At 33.3% G+C, this 22,212-nt stretch overlaps 3 pseudogenes; 2 read left to right on the top strand and 1 right to left on the bottom strand.

Moving 5' to 3' along the window:
* Positions 1-924: 924 nt before the first annotated feature.
* Positions 925-3,459, top strand: LOC123225045 (annotated as a pseudogene).
* Positions 3,460-7,708: 4,249 nt separating this feature from the next.
* On the bottom strand, positions 7,709-14,383 carry LOC123225159 (annotated as a pseudogene).
* A 368-nt stretch (positions 14,384-14,751) lies between these two features.
* On the top strand, positions 14,752-22,112 carry LOC123226308 (annotated as a pseudogene).
* Positions 22,113-22,212: the final 100 nt, after the last annotated feature.

The raw sequence follows: 22,212 nt of genomic DNA, 5'->3' as shown, positions 1-22,212 counted from the left end.
GGACTATGTACACGTTAGTGTATTTTTTGTTTTGTTTAATTCTTTGAGTTCTTTTTAAAATCTTTTTGGGGGTGCGAAATTCTTTACAAGTTTGAAGAAATCATACTCATTTAGATTCAGTGGATTAATGGTTTCCTAATTATATTTAATTTTGTTTCATTTTTCTTCTCTAGTTCAATTGTTATGTCAAGAGGTGTCATGAGTAATATCAGAATTGACACAGCCTGCCCTGCTGACGGGCCAAGTTAACTTACTAACATAAATCAAATATAATATATAATACTAATAATATAATTTTAAAATATTAAAATGTAATATTTTCTGAAGTCATATGTAACACTTTTCTTGTCAATTTTACAAATTAATTTATATAAATTCAAATGGAAACAAAATAGTGCAGTGACATTATAAGAGGCATCTTGTAATAAGTAAAGGCAAATAATTCATTCTCGTATACCATTAGAAGAACGTCTTATTTTAAGAAATTCAAAACAGAATTATTTTTATGCGTTAGTTTGAGAAATAAAGTATTTAATTTTAAAATTTTTTATCTCTATATAGTTAAATTAAAATTTAAAAAATAAAAATGTATATAATCAAATAAAAATATGAGCATTTTTATTAATAAAATAATTAATTTATGAACTTATTTATTATAATAAAAATAAAAAAATTATATGTATTTATTTTTAATATATAAATAAATATATATTATAAAAATATTTTATTATTAAAATTAGTAAAAAATATATAATTATAATAAAATTTTAATAATCTTTTAATAGTTAATGTGTTAAACGAACAAAATCACTTAGATAATAAAAGACTAAAATAATCGATCACTCCTTTTATGTCTAGCCCATCCGTAATAGTAGTGTTTTGTTTCCTGAAACCTGGAAGAGGGATTTTGAAACCCAGACCAAAACAAGCCTCATTTCTGTCCCCGTTCTCTCTGACACTTACCACCACCATTCACCATTTCACCTCCATCTTCCTCCCTCCCCACATTCCTTCTCCGCACTCCTAACCTAACCGTAATTCAAAAATTGCCTCTCAATGTACTCCACCGCATTTGTTTTCTTCTTCTCTCTTCTCCTTTCCCTCTCAATTCTCTTTCTCCTCGCCCCCCGCATCTTCTCCCCTCACTCTTCCCCCCGTCGATTCCCCTCCGCGACGAACTCGACGACCTCTCTCTCTTCAATCGCGCCTCTTCTCTCTCTCGCTCTCATTTGTCCTCTTCTAACCCTAAACTCAAGATCGCTTTCCTTTTCCTCACCAACTCTCAACTTCATTTTTCCTCTCTGGAACCGTTTCTTCCAGAATGCTAACCTAAATCAATACAACATTTACATCCACGCTGATCCCTCTGTTAATATCACTTCTCCATCGGGCGTTTTTGCCCATAAATTTATTCCTTCTAAACGCACTTACCGCGCCTCGCCTACACTCATCTCCGCCGCGCGTAGGCTTCTCGCTACTGCCATCCTCGACGACCCGGCCAATGCGTTCTTCGCTCTCCTCTCGCAGCACTGCATCCCTCTGCATTCGTTTCGGTATGTTTACAACTCGCTGTTCACTTCTACAACCTTCGATTACTCGTCATCGCCCGAGTCAACCACGGCTTTCGGAGTCCGAGTTCGGTACAAGAGTTTTATCGAGATAATCTCCAAAGATCGATTGCTATGGAAGCGGTACATTGCGCGTGGGCGCTACTCGATGACGCCGGAAGTGCCTTTCGATCGGTTTAGGGTCGGATCTCAATTTTTCGTTTTGACACGCAAGCACGCGCTTGTGGTGATTAAAGATCGGAAGCTTTGGAATAAATTTAAGAAACCGTGTTACACGGCGGACCAGTGTTATCCAGAAGAGCATTATTTTCCGACTTTGTTGTCAATGCAGGATCCGGATGGGTGTACCCGTTACACTCTCACTCAGGTCAATTGGACGGGGAGCACCAACGGCCACCCTTACACATACAAGCCCAATGAAGTGTCACCACAGCTTATTCATCAGTTGAGGGAGTCGAATAACTCAGAATCTAACTTATTTGCGAGAAAATTCTCACCGGATTGTTTGAGACCGTTGATGAAAATTGCAGATTCGGTCATTTTCAAGGACTGATCAAGATCAAGAGTTGTTCCTGGTATGTTTGTTAAATTTTCGACTTCTTTATAGCACTTTATTATCTGCTATTGTGAGTCGACTCATTGAGTTGATTAATATAGAGTTACAGTAGGTGCAGAATCGTTAGGATCAATTGTAGGTTAGATTTTAAATGTGAAAGGTAACATTTTTAACAGAAATTTCATGCTAGAAGAAACAGTTTTTGTTCAACAATTATGGCAATAGCAAAACGCTAGATTCTACGATGGAACAACTCTTAGGTTACTCAGTGATATGGGAATTTTTATCTACATCTGTTTACAACACCCTAGAAATGATGTGTCGGTGCTCATTGTTGTTTTATTAAAGCCTAGATGTAAAAAATTCAAGAATGTGAGGGGGAATTTTTAGTATTTCAGTGAACCTTTTTCTCTTTATTTGTATTTTTGTGTAGATTTTGTTTACCCTTGTTGAACTGGGAGACCTTAAAGGAGAAATGGTTACTCCCAAAGGCCCTTATTGCGCTCTATTTTGGGGAAGGCTTTGAATTTGTGGAGTTCATTGAACCTGAGATGGGAAATAATTTTCTTTTAAATGGAAATATATATAAAAAAAAAAAATTAAATGGCTAGTGTTATAAACATTTTCTGTTTGTGACCGACACATTTGTTACTTGAAGAAGCATCTTTATAGTCCAATGCTACATTTTTGTTTTTTCTGGAATATTACCCAATACTACTATTATGTATACAAATTTGCTTGCTGTCTTTCTTTTCCTTTCAAATCTTGCTCTGATGTCAAATTGACAACATATATACACACACACACACTTTAGTTGATTCATCAATTGACTTTTACAGGTGGAAAGATGAAAAAGAGTTAATGGAGAGATTTTGGAGTCAAAATAGAGGGGAATATGGTTTTGAAGAGGCGTAAAAGTGCCCACAACCTGCCAACCCCAAAAGCTCCGAACTTTACATACAAGGGATTGAAAAGAGTGGTAAGCATAAAGCTTTGATTTGATTTGATTGTGTAACAAATGGTTATGGCAATAGTAGGAAGTGGGTTTAATCGTTTTGCTGTGTGATTATTTGTACATATTATTGTATGAAAAATTAATCAAACGGGATCCACTAGAATCGGCGAAAAGTGGTACAGTAAGTACTACAAATGTGAGAGAATAGTTATGGTTTTAGTGTCAAAATGAAGAAGCTGAGCTAAATTTGGCTCCTCCTTTTCTCATTTTCATTTTGAACTTGGGTTTGTAATTTGTATTCTCCCATTCTGAAACCCTCTTCCATCACTCTGTATGTGAACATAAGAAATGTATGGACAAGTACATCCTGGGTTGGGACACGCATGGAAAGAAACTCATAGCGTTTACGAAAAGGATTAAATTATGAAAATGACTTGGCGAACATGAAGGAAAGGTTTTGTTGGGTTGGGTTGTCAGTCCGTCTGTCAATTTTATTTGTTTGGTGATGTATTATTTAGAGCTGCCGACGGTCGAATTTTACACTGCATCACATCAAGTGAACGGGAAAAAATGCAAAATAGGTTTTTATTCTACTTGTATTATTTGTTGTTTTTAAAATAATTAATTAACAATAAAATTATGAACACGATATTAATTTGTAAATAATGTGTTGTTATATAATCTAATCACTTATTAATTATATTAATATACAAATTAATATTTATTATTTATGTATATAGATTTATTCAAATATTAATTTAACATCCATTCAATATTTTCTACATGTTAGCAATACTAAAATAATAGTAATAAGACTATGTGTATACAAATAATGATGTATATTTTATGATTAAGTATTTTTTTATCTTTAATTTTTAATTATTTAATTACATAATGATACATTGTTATTTGTATAAAAAAATTGTGTATATAATATTACTTAAATAATATCTCTTTAATTATAATTTAGGTTCACAAATATTCTTTTGGGAAATAATTTTAAAATATATAATAAGCTTTCATTATCTCTATTTTTTAAGTTATTATTACGACACGGATGGACAAATTTTACATTGGTAAAGTATGAGAGAGATGTTAGACATGTATGTGTCCCACTTTGCGTGAGGATGAAAAAACAAAATTAATTAAAGAGGCTGTGAGTTTCATGATAGACTGGATAATATTTTAATTTGATGGTAAACTAAGTTATTGGATCAAAGAGGTTATAATTATTTTATTTTCATTTGAAAAATAATCGAAAGATGTTCTTTAATGATTTCTTCAATAAAAAAAGAAAGGGATTCATCTGAAGCTGCACAGGACTAATACTACAGAATTCTAAAATTGCCTCTAAATTAGGTATTGATAATTGTTGGTGTGTTTTTGCAATAGAGAAAAATAAAGCATATGTAAAAGTAAAAACAATCAAATTGAAATTAAACGGGAAAAAAAAATCCCATGTTTACTTTGAATTTTGCTCAAACAAGCATTCCCTAAGAATTTTGCACGACTAAATTTAATTAATGTAGAAGTGAAGACAATTTTGATTTTATATATATATATATATATAGATAAAGGGCCAGAGGACTTTCCCCACATAAGTTTTTAATGCGTTCTCAAATTTTCACTCACAGAATTTTAAGAACTCAAACATCCACTTATAGACTATTAACTTTAACCAAGATAGTTAATTATAGGGGATAAAACCATTATTTTACTATTAAACCTTAAAATTTTAAGAGTTTATATCATTTTGTCTTCATAGTTTTGAAATCTAACTTTTCCCCCATCCAAAAGTTTGAAAAATTCATTTTTTCCTTAAAGGTTTTTCTTTATTCTCTGGTGATGAGAATCCACCGCTGTCATCGGCTAATCACCCTAGCATATTCTTCTCCAATTGTCACCTTCCCACCAAAGTAGGTTCATCTAATGAAGATAAATTGTCTTCGTCCAATGAAGAGAAGAAGTCTCTTCGTCTTTTCGGTTGAATAAGATGATTTGTCTTTGTTTCTATGGAGGAGACGAAGAGACTTTTCGTAAGATGAATCTACTCTAGTGGAAGGCGACAGTCGAAGAAGAAGATTGTGGGGTGACTGGTCGACGACGACAACTGATTCTTGTCGCCAAAGAATGAAGGAAAACTTTAAGGAAAAAAGTGAATTTTTCAAACTTTTGAGTGAGAAAAAATTGTTTGTTTTTCAAATTATGAGGGAAATTATATGAATTCTTAGGATTTAGGGTTTAGTGATAAAATGATAATTTTACCCTATTTTGGTTAAAGTTAACACCCATAGGTAAATATTTGAGTTTTTGAAACTTTGTGGATAGGACTTTAGAAACACATCAAAACTTAGGTAGGAATAAGTCCTTTAGCCTAAAAAAAAGAGTGTGTGCGAGTTTAAATAATAAAATTTTAAGGCCAAAGGACTATTTGCCACCCAAACTATGTTGAAATCTCAAAGTTCCCCCTATTAACTTTGAAAATCCCATTTACCACTTATGATAGTTTAAATTGTTAATTTTTAGGGTAAAATTGTTATTTTATATTTAATATTAAAAATAAACTTAAATATGATTTCATTTCCCCCCCCCCTAATTTAAAAAACTAACTTTTCTCTCCTAAACTAAGTTTGAAAAAATCACATTGCTCCTCTAGAGTTTAGTTTAAAAACTGTTTATTTCTCGGTGCCATCGCCAGCTATCTCTCCCTCCGACAGTTTCTATTCCTTCGACGGCCCGCCTCAACTCCATCCCAACCTATCTGGCATCGAGAGACGTCTTCTGAAAAGAGAAATCGTCTTCCTAGACGATGAAGAAGAGATCGATCGATCTCGTCTTCGTAGTTTAGGAAGATGATTGTCTTCCAAGACAATGAAGACAAGATCGAGATGAAGACTAGATCGAGATGAAGACGAGATCGAGATGAAGACGAGACGACTCGTCTCCCTTGGGAGACCAGTTGTCTTCATCTAGGAAGACGATCGTCTTTCAGACAAAGAAGACGAAATCGATCGATCTCTTCTTCGTAGTCTGGGAGACGATTTCTCTTCCCAGACGACGTCGGATGGGTTGGGGTAGAAATGAAGGGGGCTGTCAGAGGAAGGGAAACCGTCGGGAGGGAGAGACGGGCAGAGAAAGTGAAAGGGTTTTGAAACTAAATCTTGGGGGAAAAATGTGATATTTTCAAACTTGGTTTAGGGGAAAATATTAGATTTTAAACTTTTAGGAGGGAAAATAAGATTAATTTTCAGAGGTTAGAGTTTCGTTAAATTTATTTAGTCATGGGTGGGTAAATAGTATTTTCAAAGTTAACAGAGGAAACTTTGATAATTTAACATAGTTTGGGTGGGACATAGTCCTTTGGCCAAATTTTAAATATGTTGAGCAATGAAATGCCGACATTAGGGTTACGTGGCAACTAAACGAGGAGAGAAGAATCATTAGAAAAGAATATGAGGTTTCAAAATTTTGGGACATAATTAATTAATTGGGGTTGTTGAGGTGGCTTTTCACCCTTGACAATTTACCTATATAATGCTTTTGAATTTGAAAAAAAAAAAATTGAATAGATACGAATAAATATTAAAAAGTATTTCAAATCAAAAGTTAGGGAGAACACCACATCCAATGGTGAATTTTGATAGGTGTAAACTCATTTTCAGTCCTTAGGGTTATTGATTTTTTCTTTTAACCCCCATAGTTTGCTTATTCCCACCTAATATTTAGTATATTCTCAAAGTTTTATATGTAAAGTTTTAAAAACTTAAATACTATTTATTCTGTTAAAATTCTTTATTAAGATTAAAAATAAAAATATCATTTAGTTAAAAATATTAAAAAAACTAAAATTTTATTGTATTTTTATTTTAGTTTAAAATTTTAACAATTTCTCTCATTAATAGTTTTGAAAAGTTACTTTCCCTTTAGAATTTCATTTTTTCCTTTTATCTTTAGCTACCATCCCCAACCAACCTTCCATACGGGTTCCCCCTAGACTCTCGGAAATAAGTCTTTTGGTCTTTTATTAACATTGCTAAACAAAAATTGGCGGTGTATTACTAGTTGATTTAATCAAACATTTAACAAAGAGCTTCAATATTCCAGAGATTTGTATTAGGATGAATAAGTTGCACACACTTAGGGGGTGTTTGGTTTGAGTAATGTTTTATTACCAAAATAGAAAGATTACCTTGAAGATAGATTACTTAGAAGATTACTGGGTATAAATTATTACTATGTTTGATAAAATTTGGTAGGTATAAATAATTATTGTGTTTGGTTAATGATAATAAAAGATTACTAATAAATTATTTTACTTAAATGCCCTTGAATATAATTATTTTTAAATATTTTTTATATTATTTGTCATATTAATTAAAAATAAATTTATTTTTATCTCAAAAAATTAAAAATAATAAATAATTATAAAAAATCAAGATTACCTCAGTAATCTTTAAATACCTAAGGTGAAGGTGGTAATCAGATTACCACCTATATTACCTGCCACGTCAACATTGGTAATAAAAGATTACTGTAATATTTTATTACTGATAAACAAGAAAATAAAAGATAAACTACCAAGTAATCTTAAAATCCCGCAACAAACGCCCTTAAGATAAAAGAACTTTGTTGATTCATGAATTTATTCATCTTCTACTAAAAGATAACTGTACATTACAATTTTGTGTCAAGAATCAAATTTTAGTCCAAAATAGATTTAATAGCCAATAACTAATGCAACATAAAACTCTATTACTCTTGATCTTGTGAGAAAAATCCGTGTATGGGGAAATAAAAAAATAGATGTGTAGCTTGAACCACATTGGTGAATTTACAGGAAAGCCTTTGCTTTTTGGCTTGAAACTCCATACATCAATCCCTTCCGTTCCATCTTCTCACGATATGGGGATCATCTTTTACTCGAGTGAGGAAAATGCATGAAATTTGCAACTTTCTTCTTGCGAAAGATATTTATGGAGCAAGATTAGTGATGCTGAAGTAAAGTGTTTTCTGTTGGAATGCATTGACAGCACAATCAAGCTGGAAAGTGACCAAAAGGAGACCTGAATCGCAGACCATATCCAAGCCCTATTCCGGATCCGGGTTTGCCTTGTCTTAGTGCTGGATTTCCTGAAAGTCCCAAATCAAGGATTACCATAAAGATAAGTTACCGAAAGAGCATTACAATGCCAACACCGTTGCAGATGAACATTCAAGGGATAAAGACATCATTGTGAGCTGCAGTGAGGCCGCAAAGACAGCGAAGTGAAATAAGTACGGAGAAAATGTCTTAATGAATAAGGCTTTAGAAGTAACATGTTTATTTGAAAAAATAACGGTTCCTGCTAGGCACATATACAGAAAAGAAATGGTACTTGTAAAATCTAAATATTGGAGGTGGAATTGTATCTTAATGATGACAGAATTTTATCAGCAGTGCGTTTCGTGGCCAAGTGAAAGGATGAAACTCACCTGGTACTTGACAACCAGAGCCCAAGTCAGTGCCACCATCCAAGAAAACAGCACCTTCTAACATCTTGTTCTGGAAACAGAAAGAGAGGTTTTAGGTCAGTCATAGTCCTTGAAAGTTACCTGAGTTCAAGAAGTACAAGTATTCAAAGATCATAAGGCACAAAAGCACTGATTTGCCTGCATGAAATTTCCAGCATTAATACTTACCCAAAAAAAAAAAAAATTTCCAGTATTAATCACAAAGATGAGTTGTAGAACTTATCACAATTTATCAATGGGTAATGAAAGGCTGATGACCCTAATCTTGCAATTTAGATGACACACTGAAGATCAGCATGATCTGATCATATGCCACTTCCACATCACGTATACAATCCAATGATGATGCAGATATCTACATGCATGATACTTTGCTACTATTGCACACCAGTATATTTCAGACTTCTTCATCCCTAATAATTTTTTTTTTTTCACATAAATGTATCAAACAGAATCCTTGCAGTAAATAGATCCATATTAAAATTTTAAAAACTACAGTTAAAAGCCCTCACAATGTTTACAAGATTTAACCATATCCTAGCAAATATAATAAACAAAGCCACTATTTAATTGCTGTTTAAAAAATGTGTATACATTAGGAATACAGTCAATCGGCCGACAAAGTTAAAAATGTTAATCAAAGAAGCAGCAGAATAAAAGTGATAACACAGAAGCCACACAGAATAGGAACCTTCATTCAGCATGGCTTCTGCTTCTGTTTTAGTTCTATCATAAAATGCCTTCTTCTAGCCCAGGGGGTATTCTTGACATCCAGGTTCCCCATGTTTGTAGAGGATTAGAGAAAACTACTACAAGAATTTGAACAACTATAAAAATCAATGAAGATATAAACATGGTTGTTCAGTTTTGCAGAGGAGTTGCCTTCTTGTTTGAAATTGTGTGATTGTGGCTTGGCTAGAGGAACACGCACTGGAGTGAAATTAGGAAAATGCCTCATGAATCAAGCAGAGGTAGAGACAGCATTTTAATTCAGCGGCAATTAACAAGCTTCTGCATACATTGTCTTAAACTAAAGAAAGTTATTTTCTTCTTTATAATCATTATTCCAAGAATACACAGCATATGTTTGGTATATAATACAGAAAACTAACAGGGGCATTGAAGCAAAAGACAAGTGAAAACAAAAGAAGAAACACATTCTGTATTTTTTTCTGTTCATTATGCAAGAAACTCATGCTCATAATCATAGGACAAGACAAGAAGTTTTGCTGGCAACAAGAACGTAGAAAATCCCTTCTATGTTTAAATATTAGAAATCATAAGGTTCACACAAGTTAGCTTAAAAAGCTGAACACAGAACCTCTAAAACATCAAGTTCCAGTTCAGAAAATCAAAGTTGAAAGTAAAGTGGAAGGACATGTCTACGGAACCCTGAACCAACCTTCTGCTTTACCACTATCGAAACCACATAACAACTATAATCAATACGTCCCCATGTTTTTCAATTGGTTCTGATGTTCATAACCAGACTGACCGTATAAGAGATTAAACCTGAAACAAAAGCTGTTAAGGGATGCCTTTTGCTTTACAACCAAATTTAGGGAATCTCAAAAAAACCTATCATGAGCTTTTTAACAAAATCAAGCATAAAGTAGATAGATTCATCTTTTTGGTTTCACAGAAACAATCAACAACTAAACGGCGTCTAAAATATGACAATCTAGGAAAAGGCCCACATGGGTTGTCAAAAGAAGAAGAATAAAAAAACATAAGCCCCTCGTATTCCTGATAATTTAGACACCTCCATTCAATCACCACTAAAATTAGGACCACAACAATCCATGTCACCTTGTTGAGCCAAGGGTGGTGGAGGGCGTAAGGGGGAAGTAGGATAGCTGGTGTATAAGGAAAGAAAGATCCTACACTAACCCAGTCAGATTGTCAATACCTCCATAACCTGAAACCTGAAAATCATCACAAGATCAAAAGTCTAGTTCTGTGCACACGTGCATATATACTAGCTTACCACATTGATGAAAAAAGATCTAACTTGGGAGATAATAAACTACTATGTGGTTGGGTCAAGTGGTAAAGAATGGAGCATACAAGTTGGGCCCGGATAGGTCTTTGATTGAATCTAACAGAGCATTTAACAGAAATGACAGCGGAAAGAATACACCCTACATCATAGCTCGATCATCTATTTGATCAGTATTTGCTCATAATCTAAAAGATCAAGAACATTAGGGATATTGGTATACTTTTAGACCTAACCTTAGTATTGCATATCCAAAGCACATAAAAATAGCCTCAGGATTGCATTTGGAAAACAAGGCTTGAGAAACCCAAAACTAACCTTAATGACTTGAAGATGTTTTCAACTTATAATAACAGATTCAGAATCCCAAAAATTCTTCTCCTACTGCAAAATATCAATATCAATGTACTTTTTATTATAAACATTTCCAAAATTTTTTTTTTTTTCCTAAAATATGCTAATATACATAGTTTTCATTTAATTTTGTACTAGTTTTGGAAAAGAAATATATAAGAACTATACAAGAGGTCCTTGGATGCTTTGAATCAGTTCAGTCTCAACTAAGTAGCCCTCTGTTGCTAAAGATGCTAACAAGTGGTATCACCATCATGGTCATAAGTTTTCATTGTGGAATTTAATGGCAATCACAAGGCAGATTAAACTATTAACCGAAACAAAAACCATGGACTTATCTCACGATTAAATAAATTAGAACACTGAAAATACCACTGCAAAATTCTAAACCAACTATCCCAGTAAATGACATTTCTTTTTATTTACGAACGGCTAATTGCTAACAGTGAAAGGACATAGAAGGTTGGAATTGTTCCTGAATAGAAGACTGATCTTTATAATCTACCAAAAAAAAAAAAAAACACTTATGTATAGCAAACCAAAACAAAATACACATGACAAGAAACTAGTAATTAATCCTTTTTTTTATGTTCAGAATAATGAAAGATATGATATTGCATTAAATAGGCTCTAACAACAGAACTTTATATTTTAACAACTACTCTATATGCTGACAATGAAAAGCCCCCTCAAATAGCAGCAATTTAAAAATCAAAATTGTTGGAAACAATTTGTAGTCACAAACAAACAGTTTTATATATTCTTCAAAAGACTAACACACACACACATACACACATATATGGGCATTACAGAAATTTCGAATCTGTGTGTGTGTGTGTGTATATATATATATATATATATAGGTTGTTAGAAGTAACCCAAAATTGTCCAAATTTTGCCATTGCATTGTTGCATGGCATGTATCCACAGACTAAATGTCTAGGCCAAATAGTAAAAAAAAAAGAAAAAAGAAAAGAATCCAGGAATGTTGAACTTTATTTACTCAAGATGTACAAGAACACAGCCACTGTTGTAAGACAGCCATATTGTCAAGATATTGAAAGTGACAGGTATCATATAGAACTTACTAGAACTCAAGGTTAAGTAGAATAAGGATGAAATAAAGCCATTCTGTACCAGAGGGAATGTTAATTCAGTGTTAGCAACCAGACATGATCGTCCAGATCCAACGGCACCCTTGCCATATCTCTCACACTACCAAGACCTCCAATTGCAAATGCTTGATAAGGAGCCATGTCCCCAACTATGGAGCCACCTGTCAGACTATACAAGGAAAAGGAAGGAGAGATGTAAACATGGCAATAATCTAAAAACCTAATTTAATTAGTCTGCCTAGGCATCCACTTGTACTCTTGTAGTACATTTAACCATTTTACTCTACAAAATTTGACTATTTCTTCTCATGTTTCGTATATTATAGGTCATGATTTTTCTTCTTTTTTCCCATCAATTTATTATTTCTAAATTCTGAAAAAAAGGGGACAGTATGGCATTTTTAAGCTATCTGAAATGTTCTAATGTGCTTGCTAAGATTCCTAGCTGATCTCCTGAGTCACATATCAGCTTTCTGCCTTTCCGGCTTTAAACTATGGCTTAGCATCAGACATGTTTTAACAAACAAGCATAATTGAACCACAAGAAACGTTATTCACCTTGTCAAGAGAAATGCTGCTCCGAGTTTAAAACCCTTTGACGCAACAAATTTGAACCTATTGAAGATTAGCCACTTTGAAAGCACTGGAATTCCCTGTTCTATTTGTATACTAAACTGATAAGATGAGCAACTCACAGTTAGTGGATACAAGAAAATAGCAATGAAAATACACTTATCAAACTGCAGGAAAAATATCGCACTATGTATTGGCAAGTAGAGATACTTTACACGAGAAAAACTGTGATCATTTGCCTTTGCATATCGAGACTCTTGCTTCAAAACCACCATACTGTCAGAGGTACTACCACTGCATAGCAAACATTAAAAAAAAAAATTACAAATCGGACCATCACATCATTTGAAAGGCAGAAGTACAAGTCTCAATTACCTGCAAGTCACAGGAAATCCATCAAGATCTCTACTTATACAGCGCCAATCATCATTTACAGGACAAACATGCTGCATGGCACAATGAAGTTATTCTCTGGATGGAATAAATAATGGACTCATGAATTACAGGTAAGCAAACTATTAGAAAATAGATACCAAATAAATACTTCAGTAAGTGATAAGTCAAGAATCTTCAGCAAACCTCAAATTTTATACTAGTTGTGCTCGTCCATCTGGAACTTGCAGGCTCACTCATATCTAACCCAAGGGATAAACGAGACAAATTCACACCTCCACTCCCAGAATGGGAAAAGTTTTCAATGGGAACACCATGGATCCCAATTTCTTCTGAAAGAGAATGCTGCAGAAATTGAAAAAAAATTAAACGCTGCATTCAGCTTAAAATCAAATTTCACTTATAATTATCAATAGGGTTTTTATTGATTACACTAAAATGGTATGAGAAGTCCTAAAACTGTCCAAATAATACAAATTATATCTCCCATTGAATATATTCACCAGATATCCAAAAAAAAAAAAAAAAGGAGAGAAAAGGGGAAAATGGCTTTAAAGAGATGTGGAAATATGTACCTGAACAAAAAGCACTGCTGAGTAAGCCATTCAGGTCTTGGCCTTCTATAAGCTACCAACACATTCGAATCATAAAGCCCTTTATCCCAAGAAACATCAAGCTTCTCACTTCCACCAAATAAATTAGGATGTTTAATGCATAGACTGCAATTAACACGTTGAATCAATTTTTATACCGACCTTGTAATCTCTACACTAAATCAATAATAAAACTCAAGATAAAAAAACAAAAGTTATAATTTCACACAAAACCAGAAAGCAAACATGACATATTAACAAACTAAAATACCCACCAACCAATTACAAAAGAAAGGGGACTGGAAGTATTCCTGTTGAACAAAAAACAGTGATAGAGAAAGCTTAGTTACAGAAACAATTGCAATGTATTAATAAATTAAAAATAAAAAAGAGTTGGGGAAAAAACCTGGGAGGAGGAAACATCAAAGAAGCAAATAGCTTGTGAGTAAAATCAACATTAACATCAATTTTGGCTGCAATTAAGAATATAAGAATACATAATTAATATAATAAAAATCGTGAAATCAATTTAAAAAAAAAGTAGAAAAGTAGAGACCTTTGCCAGCATGGATGCTCTTCTGAGCGCCCATAACAGCATTAATGGTGAATAAACCATAAATTAATCAAAAGGGAAGTAACGTGTTTGCATGAATGTATGAAGAGTAGTGACCCAAGTTTATGGTAATGTTAATGAGTGAAACTGAAAGAGCATTTTGTGATTTTGCATTTGGCTGGTGACTTGTAGTAATGGGTAAAGAAGCTTCAACTTCCCAAGTATGTAATCTCTTTTGTTAGATACTGTATTGGGCTTTTACCAGACAAATTTTACTTTTAGACAAGTGATTTTTATTTTACACCCAAGTAACCTTGGGCCTAAGTAGACTTTTTTATTTAAAAAAGGGTATTATAAAACAATTTATTAAAAAATAATATATTATTGTATAATTAAATAATATTTTATAATAAAATTATATTTATTTATTTTTAAATATATATTTAAGGTATATTATTATATAATTAAATACATATAAAGATATATAATTATAAATATAATAATTTTAGTGAGAATTTTATTTGTACTGTTTTGTTAAAATAATCTTAATAATTTTTAATACTAAGATTAATTTTTATTTAATCTGGACCGTAAGCTTTACTCCCACAATGAGCCATCTGTAACGTTACTCGAGTAGGGAGAAAGAAGAAGACACAAAAGGCGCGATGGGAGACACCGTCGACGAGGATTTGCTTCTTAAAAGCTTCTTCGCCGAAGTCAGCGAAGTTGAAAGAGATAACGAAGTCCTTAGGTCTCTTTCTCTCTGTCTGTTAATTGTTTCATTCTTTGTCGATCGTTTGATGCTATTATTCGTTTTTTAATAGGAGATTAGGGTTTCTGGTGTTGACTTATCTCCGAATTTTTGTATATATTTCTGTTAGTTTAGATCATTAAATTTGCTTATGATTTGTAGCTGTTGGGGTTTCAAGAGAAACTTTCTCCATATTGTCATCTAATTAAAAAAAAAAAATCAGTTCATATATATATATATTGTAATTTAATGACGTGAATATATGTAGTTCTACGTTGGATGAAATACATGTGTTTTGTGTTTTAGATCGAACAATTTTTCAGGTATAATTTTAATTCGTATGTACTGAATTGGAATTCACAATAGGAGGAATAGGTTATCTTTCATATTTTTATTATATAAATATCTATGTTGTGGGGAAACGTCTATTCTGTAGATGAACTGGGCTGAGAAAACCAACAATTAAATTAAATAAGAGTTTGAAATTGGTGTTTCTCTCTATACATAAGGGAGGGATTGTGCAATAGTTAATGCATATGTTCTGCTCCTTTAGGAAAATGATGTTATAGTTTTCAAATGCTGGTGTGAAGATGGGGAGGGTTCCATTTACTCGTTAGATACTCAGGGTACTTTTTACAGTTAGAGAACTTATTTTTTGGGAAGGAATGATGAAAATATATCAAAATTTTATTAGACTTCAGGACTGGCTGGCTATAATGATTGTGATGAAAAATTTGTACCTTCAACTTCATAAAATCTTATGTTAATTAATTTATTGATGAAACTGAAATGATGTTTTATTTATGATTGCATAACTGCTTGAAAAGGAAAGATAGAGATGCAGAGATGCTAATCAACACATCCTTTCTGTTCTTAATTTCATCATTTAGGGTTTCTTCTGATTATTTTACCAGGACTTGCTCTAGGTGAATAATTTTGTGGAGTGTGTTGGATAATAAAGTGATTAGTTCTTCTTGAAGTAAAGTAGGGCCATGGTGTTTAATAAACAGACTTCTAAAACTCATCTTCGATAACAATCTAGAAACTCCTAGGACATTTCATAGTCACATTTTTTAAGGTTAAGGGTTTATAAATTTTAATTCATTTGCTGACATATACTGCCATCACATCGAGTAGTAAGCCCAAATTCATTTTGCGTATGAGCATTAGATAAACAAATCCCTCTTCTTTATATGGTTTGGTTGCCTCACTCAGGCCATTTATTGGTGGAAAGTTTACCCTGAACTTAAAAAATAACCCTCTTTCATAAGGAGTTTTACTTAGCTTTTTTATTAGAAAGTCATTAGTTTAATTTTTATCATCGATTTACTAATGCCTGCATTATTACCACCATCCTTCCAGATTATAATCATCATTTCCCCCCTCTCTTGGAAGGATTTCTCATGTTTATTGTTGTGTTTCTCTTTTGATTGTATGTATGCAAACTTCTTTGAAGCCTGCATTCATTATCTAATGTAATTTTCTTTGTTTCTGTGGCTTATTTTGCTTTATGGTAACTGATCTCTTCTTGTTGAAAAACTGTAAACAATTAGGATTCTATCGTGTTTCAAGCTGAATCCATTTGAGTACTTAAACTTACCATTTGATGCAACTCCAGATGGTATAAAAAGCAGTATCGTAAGGTGATTTTTCTTTTTTTTCTTTCTATTTTTTGAAGACAAAAAATGAGAAAGGGATGAATAAACAATTTGCTGATTAGTGCTTATCTTTAGAGTTTACCATTGTTTGACGCATTTGTGTTTGAAACATTTACAGTTATCTTTGTTGGTTCATCCTGACAAATGCAAGCATCCACAAGCAAAGGAAGCTTTTGCAGGTAAACAGATCCACGCTTCATACCCTTCTTGGTTACAGAGAGTAAAGATATCATATTAGGCTTCTCATTTTTACTACATTGCTTTTCTACGGAATCTCTACAATTCTATGTTAAGACTGCTAAGCCCCAAAAGTTCAGTTTGCAAGGGAACAGGATATCCTCAATTTTTTTCTGTTCTACTGTTGTTTGACATACACTTTAACTGTTGAGAAAAACCTTCTATTGGTATTATAGTGTTTTTGAGACTTAAGGCCTAATTGTTTAGGCCAACCATTAAAGATAAAGTGCTGTCAGATATTAATATTATTCTTAGTTGGACAGATTTTGGGAACTTAGGTATCAGGCATACTTTAATTTTCAGGAAACTAAATCGGTACTTTTTTATGGAACATAAACTAGCATGTCCCTGATAGTCAGTTAATAATATCATGTATACTTGAAGGTTCTTTATATCCAAATAAGTTATGCATTGGCTATGTTTGAATTGAGAGCTATGGGTAAAACTTTTTGCCTTTCGTGCTTGTGGTTTTGGTGTACACGGTTCTAACTATTTTACCGATAACATATTTTACTAATATTAGCATCTGGTCCAAACTTGGCTATATGCATATTTTAGGTGCACTAGTATTCTTTTCATTTTGGAAAAAATAAAGAGGGAAGAAAAAAAAAAGCTTACATTCTGTTGAGTTGTTGATTTTGTGGAAGATGTCAAGGTATGATAAGGTTTACAAGTATGTGCACTGGTCTGATTAGTGGCAAACTCAACCTTTATTGCTCTATGTTCTGCCAGATAGAGTTCTGTGGCAGAGCTTAGTTGTTTTAGCCCCTGCGGCCTTGTTGCTTTTCATTTATCTTCTGTATATCATTTTTCTTTTGTAGTAGATAAAAAGTTTTTATCAGATTAAAAAAAAGGATAATAGAAGTATTTCATTATATGATTATATCAGGAAGATTTTTGTCATGATAACAGTCTGCTTATAGTTATCTCACTTAGCAAACGCAAATGATGTCATCAAATCTAGGCAGGTTCCTTGATGGATTGTGTATAAGCTCTTTTTCCCCGAAACCTTTAAGATGGGAGATTTAATTATTGAACTTTGTGAAATTATATTTTCCCTTTATATATAAAGTGGGCCTCTTTGTTATCTTCAATGTTGTGAAGTCTCCAGGCTTCGAAATTTTGGTTTCAACAAAATACACAATCAGACCCTCAATTGATAAAGGATTTTGTTTTCCAAACTTCTTTTCTGATTATTATATCAAAGTTCATTTCCATTATGATCTTTCTGTCATTTAATTGCAAGAATTTAATTTGCTTGTTGAAGCTAACTATTTTAAAGGGATATTTGTTCTTGCTAGTTATGGAATTTAGACATTTTAATGAAGTAAATAGACCTTGTGATGCTGTGGACTATTTGGAAGTAGAAAATAATAAAATTTTAATAGTTGGCATAAACAATTAGTAGAATAGTGAATTTTAATTTTGCAAAGTTGAAAATAGGTGGAGTAGGGGTAATGGAGAAAAGGAAGGATAGAATAAGGGGAGAAACATATTAACCTTGGGAGAAAGCCAAAATTCATTTTCAGTAATAAATCATGTCTGAGAATAATAAAAGCCATGGCCTCTGTTTATAGGATGCAAAAACCTTAGCCAAAAAAAGACAAAAGTCTGAACTACCTCCTACAAAACAAACCCTAACATTGCATAAAATATATGAAAATAGAATAAAATCACTAAAATATCTAGGCTGTCCTACATCAAAAGAATCTCTGGTGGTTTCTTTCATTTTATTATCTGAATTTTCTGTGTCATCTATCAGGGACCTTGGGCTGCCTATACCACTGTTAAAAAAAGTTACTCCTATTAGTTTGTTGGAATATTCACTCAGTCCAAGTTTGGGGGGAGGAATTAAAGAATCAAGTTGTGGTTGATTTTATAGATATCAGACGGAACTCTGACTGTCTTCAATTTGACCCTTTTTTAATAAGTTCGTATCTCCTAAGGAAGATGTATTAAGTTTTTTTCCACTCAGTTTCTTGTGAGATGTGCTAAGCTGTTAATGCGTTTGCATGTCAAAATCACAAATACTATCCCAACTTGTAATTGAGTGTTTTTGATATGTGATGCGCTCTCTGGTTCATGTTTCTCCCACCATAGAGCTGTTATTGCCCACTTCAAATATGCCCCGAGGGCATATTTATAAATTCAATCATTTTTTTTCCATGAAATTTTTTGAGGAGTTGGTACTCAAAGTTGTTGACTGTGAGCAGCATTGGCAAAAGCACAGCAACTATTGGGTGATGAACAAGAAAGGGATTATATTCTTACTCAAGTTAATGCAGCAAAAGGTCAGTACTTTGTTCTCGTCATTTTCTTTGTGCTTGAGTTTAACTGCTTTTTCTGGTTTCACTTCATTTGTAGAGGTATCTCATGATGCAAATCTGGTCATATATGTTCTTACTTGGCTAGATATTTTATGAATTATATTGCATGTTATTAGGATTTTAGGTGAAAAGTGTCATTGGGATGGCTACTTCCCATGGCCATATCTTAACTGTCTTATAACCTGATTTCTGGCATAATGCAACTTTTCTCTTTTTTCTTCTGTTCAAGAGTATGAATTATAATTCTATCCATTTGTAAATTAAGAAAAAAGCTGATTCCTAATTTCTGTGATCTGCAGAAGAACTTAGGGCAAAGAGAAAGAAGCAGTTGAAGAAAGATGCAGCCTCTAAAATAAAGTCATTAGTTGACGAGGTATGTGAGAAATCACTTATTCTGTTGTCTTCTTTTTTTTTAATATTTTGAACATATATGTTCATTGAGTTATTTGTTTTCAGTATAGTCGAATGAATTCTTCTTGGAGTTAGATTTCTAGCCTTCTAGGTTTAGATCTGATATACTTGTTAATTGAGGGTTGCTATACCATATTCTGAAATTAATATAATAAAATGTTGAGTTGGAATGCTTTCTTGATATTTTTAGAGGTTGAGGGTTGCAGCTAGACCAGGCCACCAGGTGGGCCGGGCCAGGTCGATACGGGTACAAATAAAATGGGGTCAAATTATACAGGTAGGAATTATGAAAACTCGTACTGACCCTGTGGGTACCCGTGGGCCCGTGGATTACTTGTGTAATTAAGGTGTGTTTTTTTTAATTCTGCAAATCAAGTGGAAGATATGCAGATTGGATGCTTCAAATTTGGAAAAATGAATTCATTGGTGTTATTGACTATTGACAGAAGGAAAGGAAATGAATTCATTGGTTTCTTGTGAATTAGCTTCCTTGTATGGATGAGTGTAGTGGTATATGTAGATTAGCATTGAAGAAACTTATTTATACTTAAAATAAAGTCATGTAAATCTTTGAAACATGAGAATAAAAGAACAAAGAGTAGCTATAAAAATATATTAAATTTACCAAAAGCATACCAACATCCATTTTGTTGCTAACAACATTCTTATCAGCTGTGCTTGGAAGAAGTTGTCACAAACACTCTGTTCTCATCATCCTAGCTTGCCAGCCAGCAGTTTTCCTCACTAATTACCACTTTTGCACAAAGGGCTTTGCCAAAGGCATTTTACATGGCCACAGACAAATCACAAAATTTGTTAACTACTATGTTAGACAAATGAGAGCATGTGGCAGACAACTCATGATCATGATACAGCCAAAAGAGGAATCTCAAGATCATTCGAAAAAAAGTCACACCAACCCTAGTGAAAGCCTCCCCTATAAGAAATTGCTAAAGTTGTCCACCTCATAGGAATGAAAGAAATATCTAGCAGAATAGGAATGAAAGTCCAAATGTAATCAATTATTGAAGAAATTGCTAAAAGAATAATTTTTGGGCAGAAACTAAAATTTTACACTTATCAGAACTAAATTTGTGGAGATTTTGGCCAAAGATTCTCACAATTGTTTCTAGCCAACGAGATCAAAGTCCAAGATTTTGTTGATTCTGTCAAAAGCTTTGGTGGAGGTGGCAGAGGAGCAGGAAAGAAAGTGTTTGTTGTGGAGGGAGAGAGATGGGAATGAATGTGGGGATTTTCGTGAGTTGTGACAACTTGAGAAAGAAGAGGAGTTAAATTGAAAATGAAATTGAAAACCCTAAGCTAAAAGGATGATAGAGTGAGAAAAATATATACATATTTTACTTAAAAGTATTTTTTTTTAAATTGTGGGTACCCACAAGCATACTCGACCGGCCTGCAAAATCTTAAAACTCATGGATACGGTCCTAAATATTTAAATCCCATACCTGTTTTTGGGTGGGTACCTGCGGGTAACCTACCCGTTTGCCTAGTCTAGTTGCAACTTATAAGGTCAATATAAATCTTTGTGAATCGCAAGGCATTCTAGAAATTCTTTATATATTTGCTGCAGTTGAGAAGTGGAGTAAAGGTTTGGATGTTTGTCTCCTCCGCTTTACTTATATGTTATGGGACTTCTGGTACTATTATTACCTTCAACCTTTGTGATATGAGACAAAGCATAGGGTTCCATCATTATGAGCTTCCAATCAGTTGACTCAAATCTTTGTAGCACAATTTGATGTTACTTTCAGTATTAATGCGCAAAATCATATGTAGCTGTTTTGGAGAAGTACAGAAAATTGAGTGAAACTCTTACAGTTACTTTTCATTGTTTAGCTTATTTTTTGCTTGGCTTGTGTACCAAGTATGATTTGTGGTCTAATGGCATGGTTGGTTCCACATTTGAATTGCTTGTTTCAGTGCCAATATGATAATAAATTTATGAGGGCAAGACTACCGTTAGACTTAATTGAGCTGGACCCTTTCTGACCTTATGAATGCGTTAATCTTCTGAGCTTGTATCTTTTCCTGAGAAGTAATTGTTGTGCTCGTGACTCTACTTGGTCTTTCCTAGTTTGTACATTGCTTGTATTTTAAAAATACTATTTCCATTGCCAGTTTCCATTAAGAGCGTCCTAACCTTACATTCAATCTGTGGAATTCAACCACTCTGTATGATATAGGGAAAATATGAGCAACTGTATGAACAATCAGAAGAGTTTAAGCAGGAGCTGAAATTGAAGGTGCGAGAAATATTAACAGAACAAGAATGGCGGAGGAGGAAAATGCAGATGAGGGTATCCTGGAAGCTGTTGCTTATGGTTTTCTTTAACCTTTTCTTTGTTTTTTTGGTCAAGGCTTACCTTCATTTCTACCTTATTATTATCTTGTAGATATCAGAAGAGGAAGGTAGATTGAAAAAGGATGAAGAGGAACAAAAAGAAATGTGGAAGAGAAAGCGTGAGCACGAGGAGCAGTGGGAAGGAACAAGAGAACAACGGGTTTGTTCTTTCCCTTTTTCCTTTTTGTTAGTGTAGCAGTTTAACAAGAGAACAACGGGTTTGTTCTTTCTCCTTTTTCCTTTTTGTTAGTGTAGCAGTTTAACAAGAGACAACGGGTTTGTTCTTTCTCCTTTTT

This window comes from Mangifera indica, chromosome 9 (assembly GCF_011075055.1).
Source record: "Mangifera indica cultivar Alphonso chromosome 9, CATAS_Mindica_2.1, whole genome shotgun sequence".
Taxonomy (NCBI): Eukaryota; Viridiplantae; Streptophyta; class Magnoliopsida; order Sapindales; family Anacardiaceae; genus Mangifera; species Mangifera indica.
This window is presented reverse-complemented; position numbering and strand designations above follow the sequence as displayed.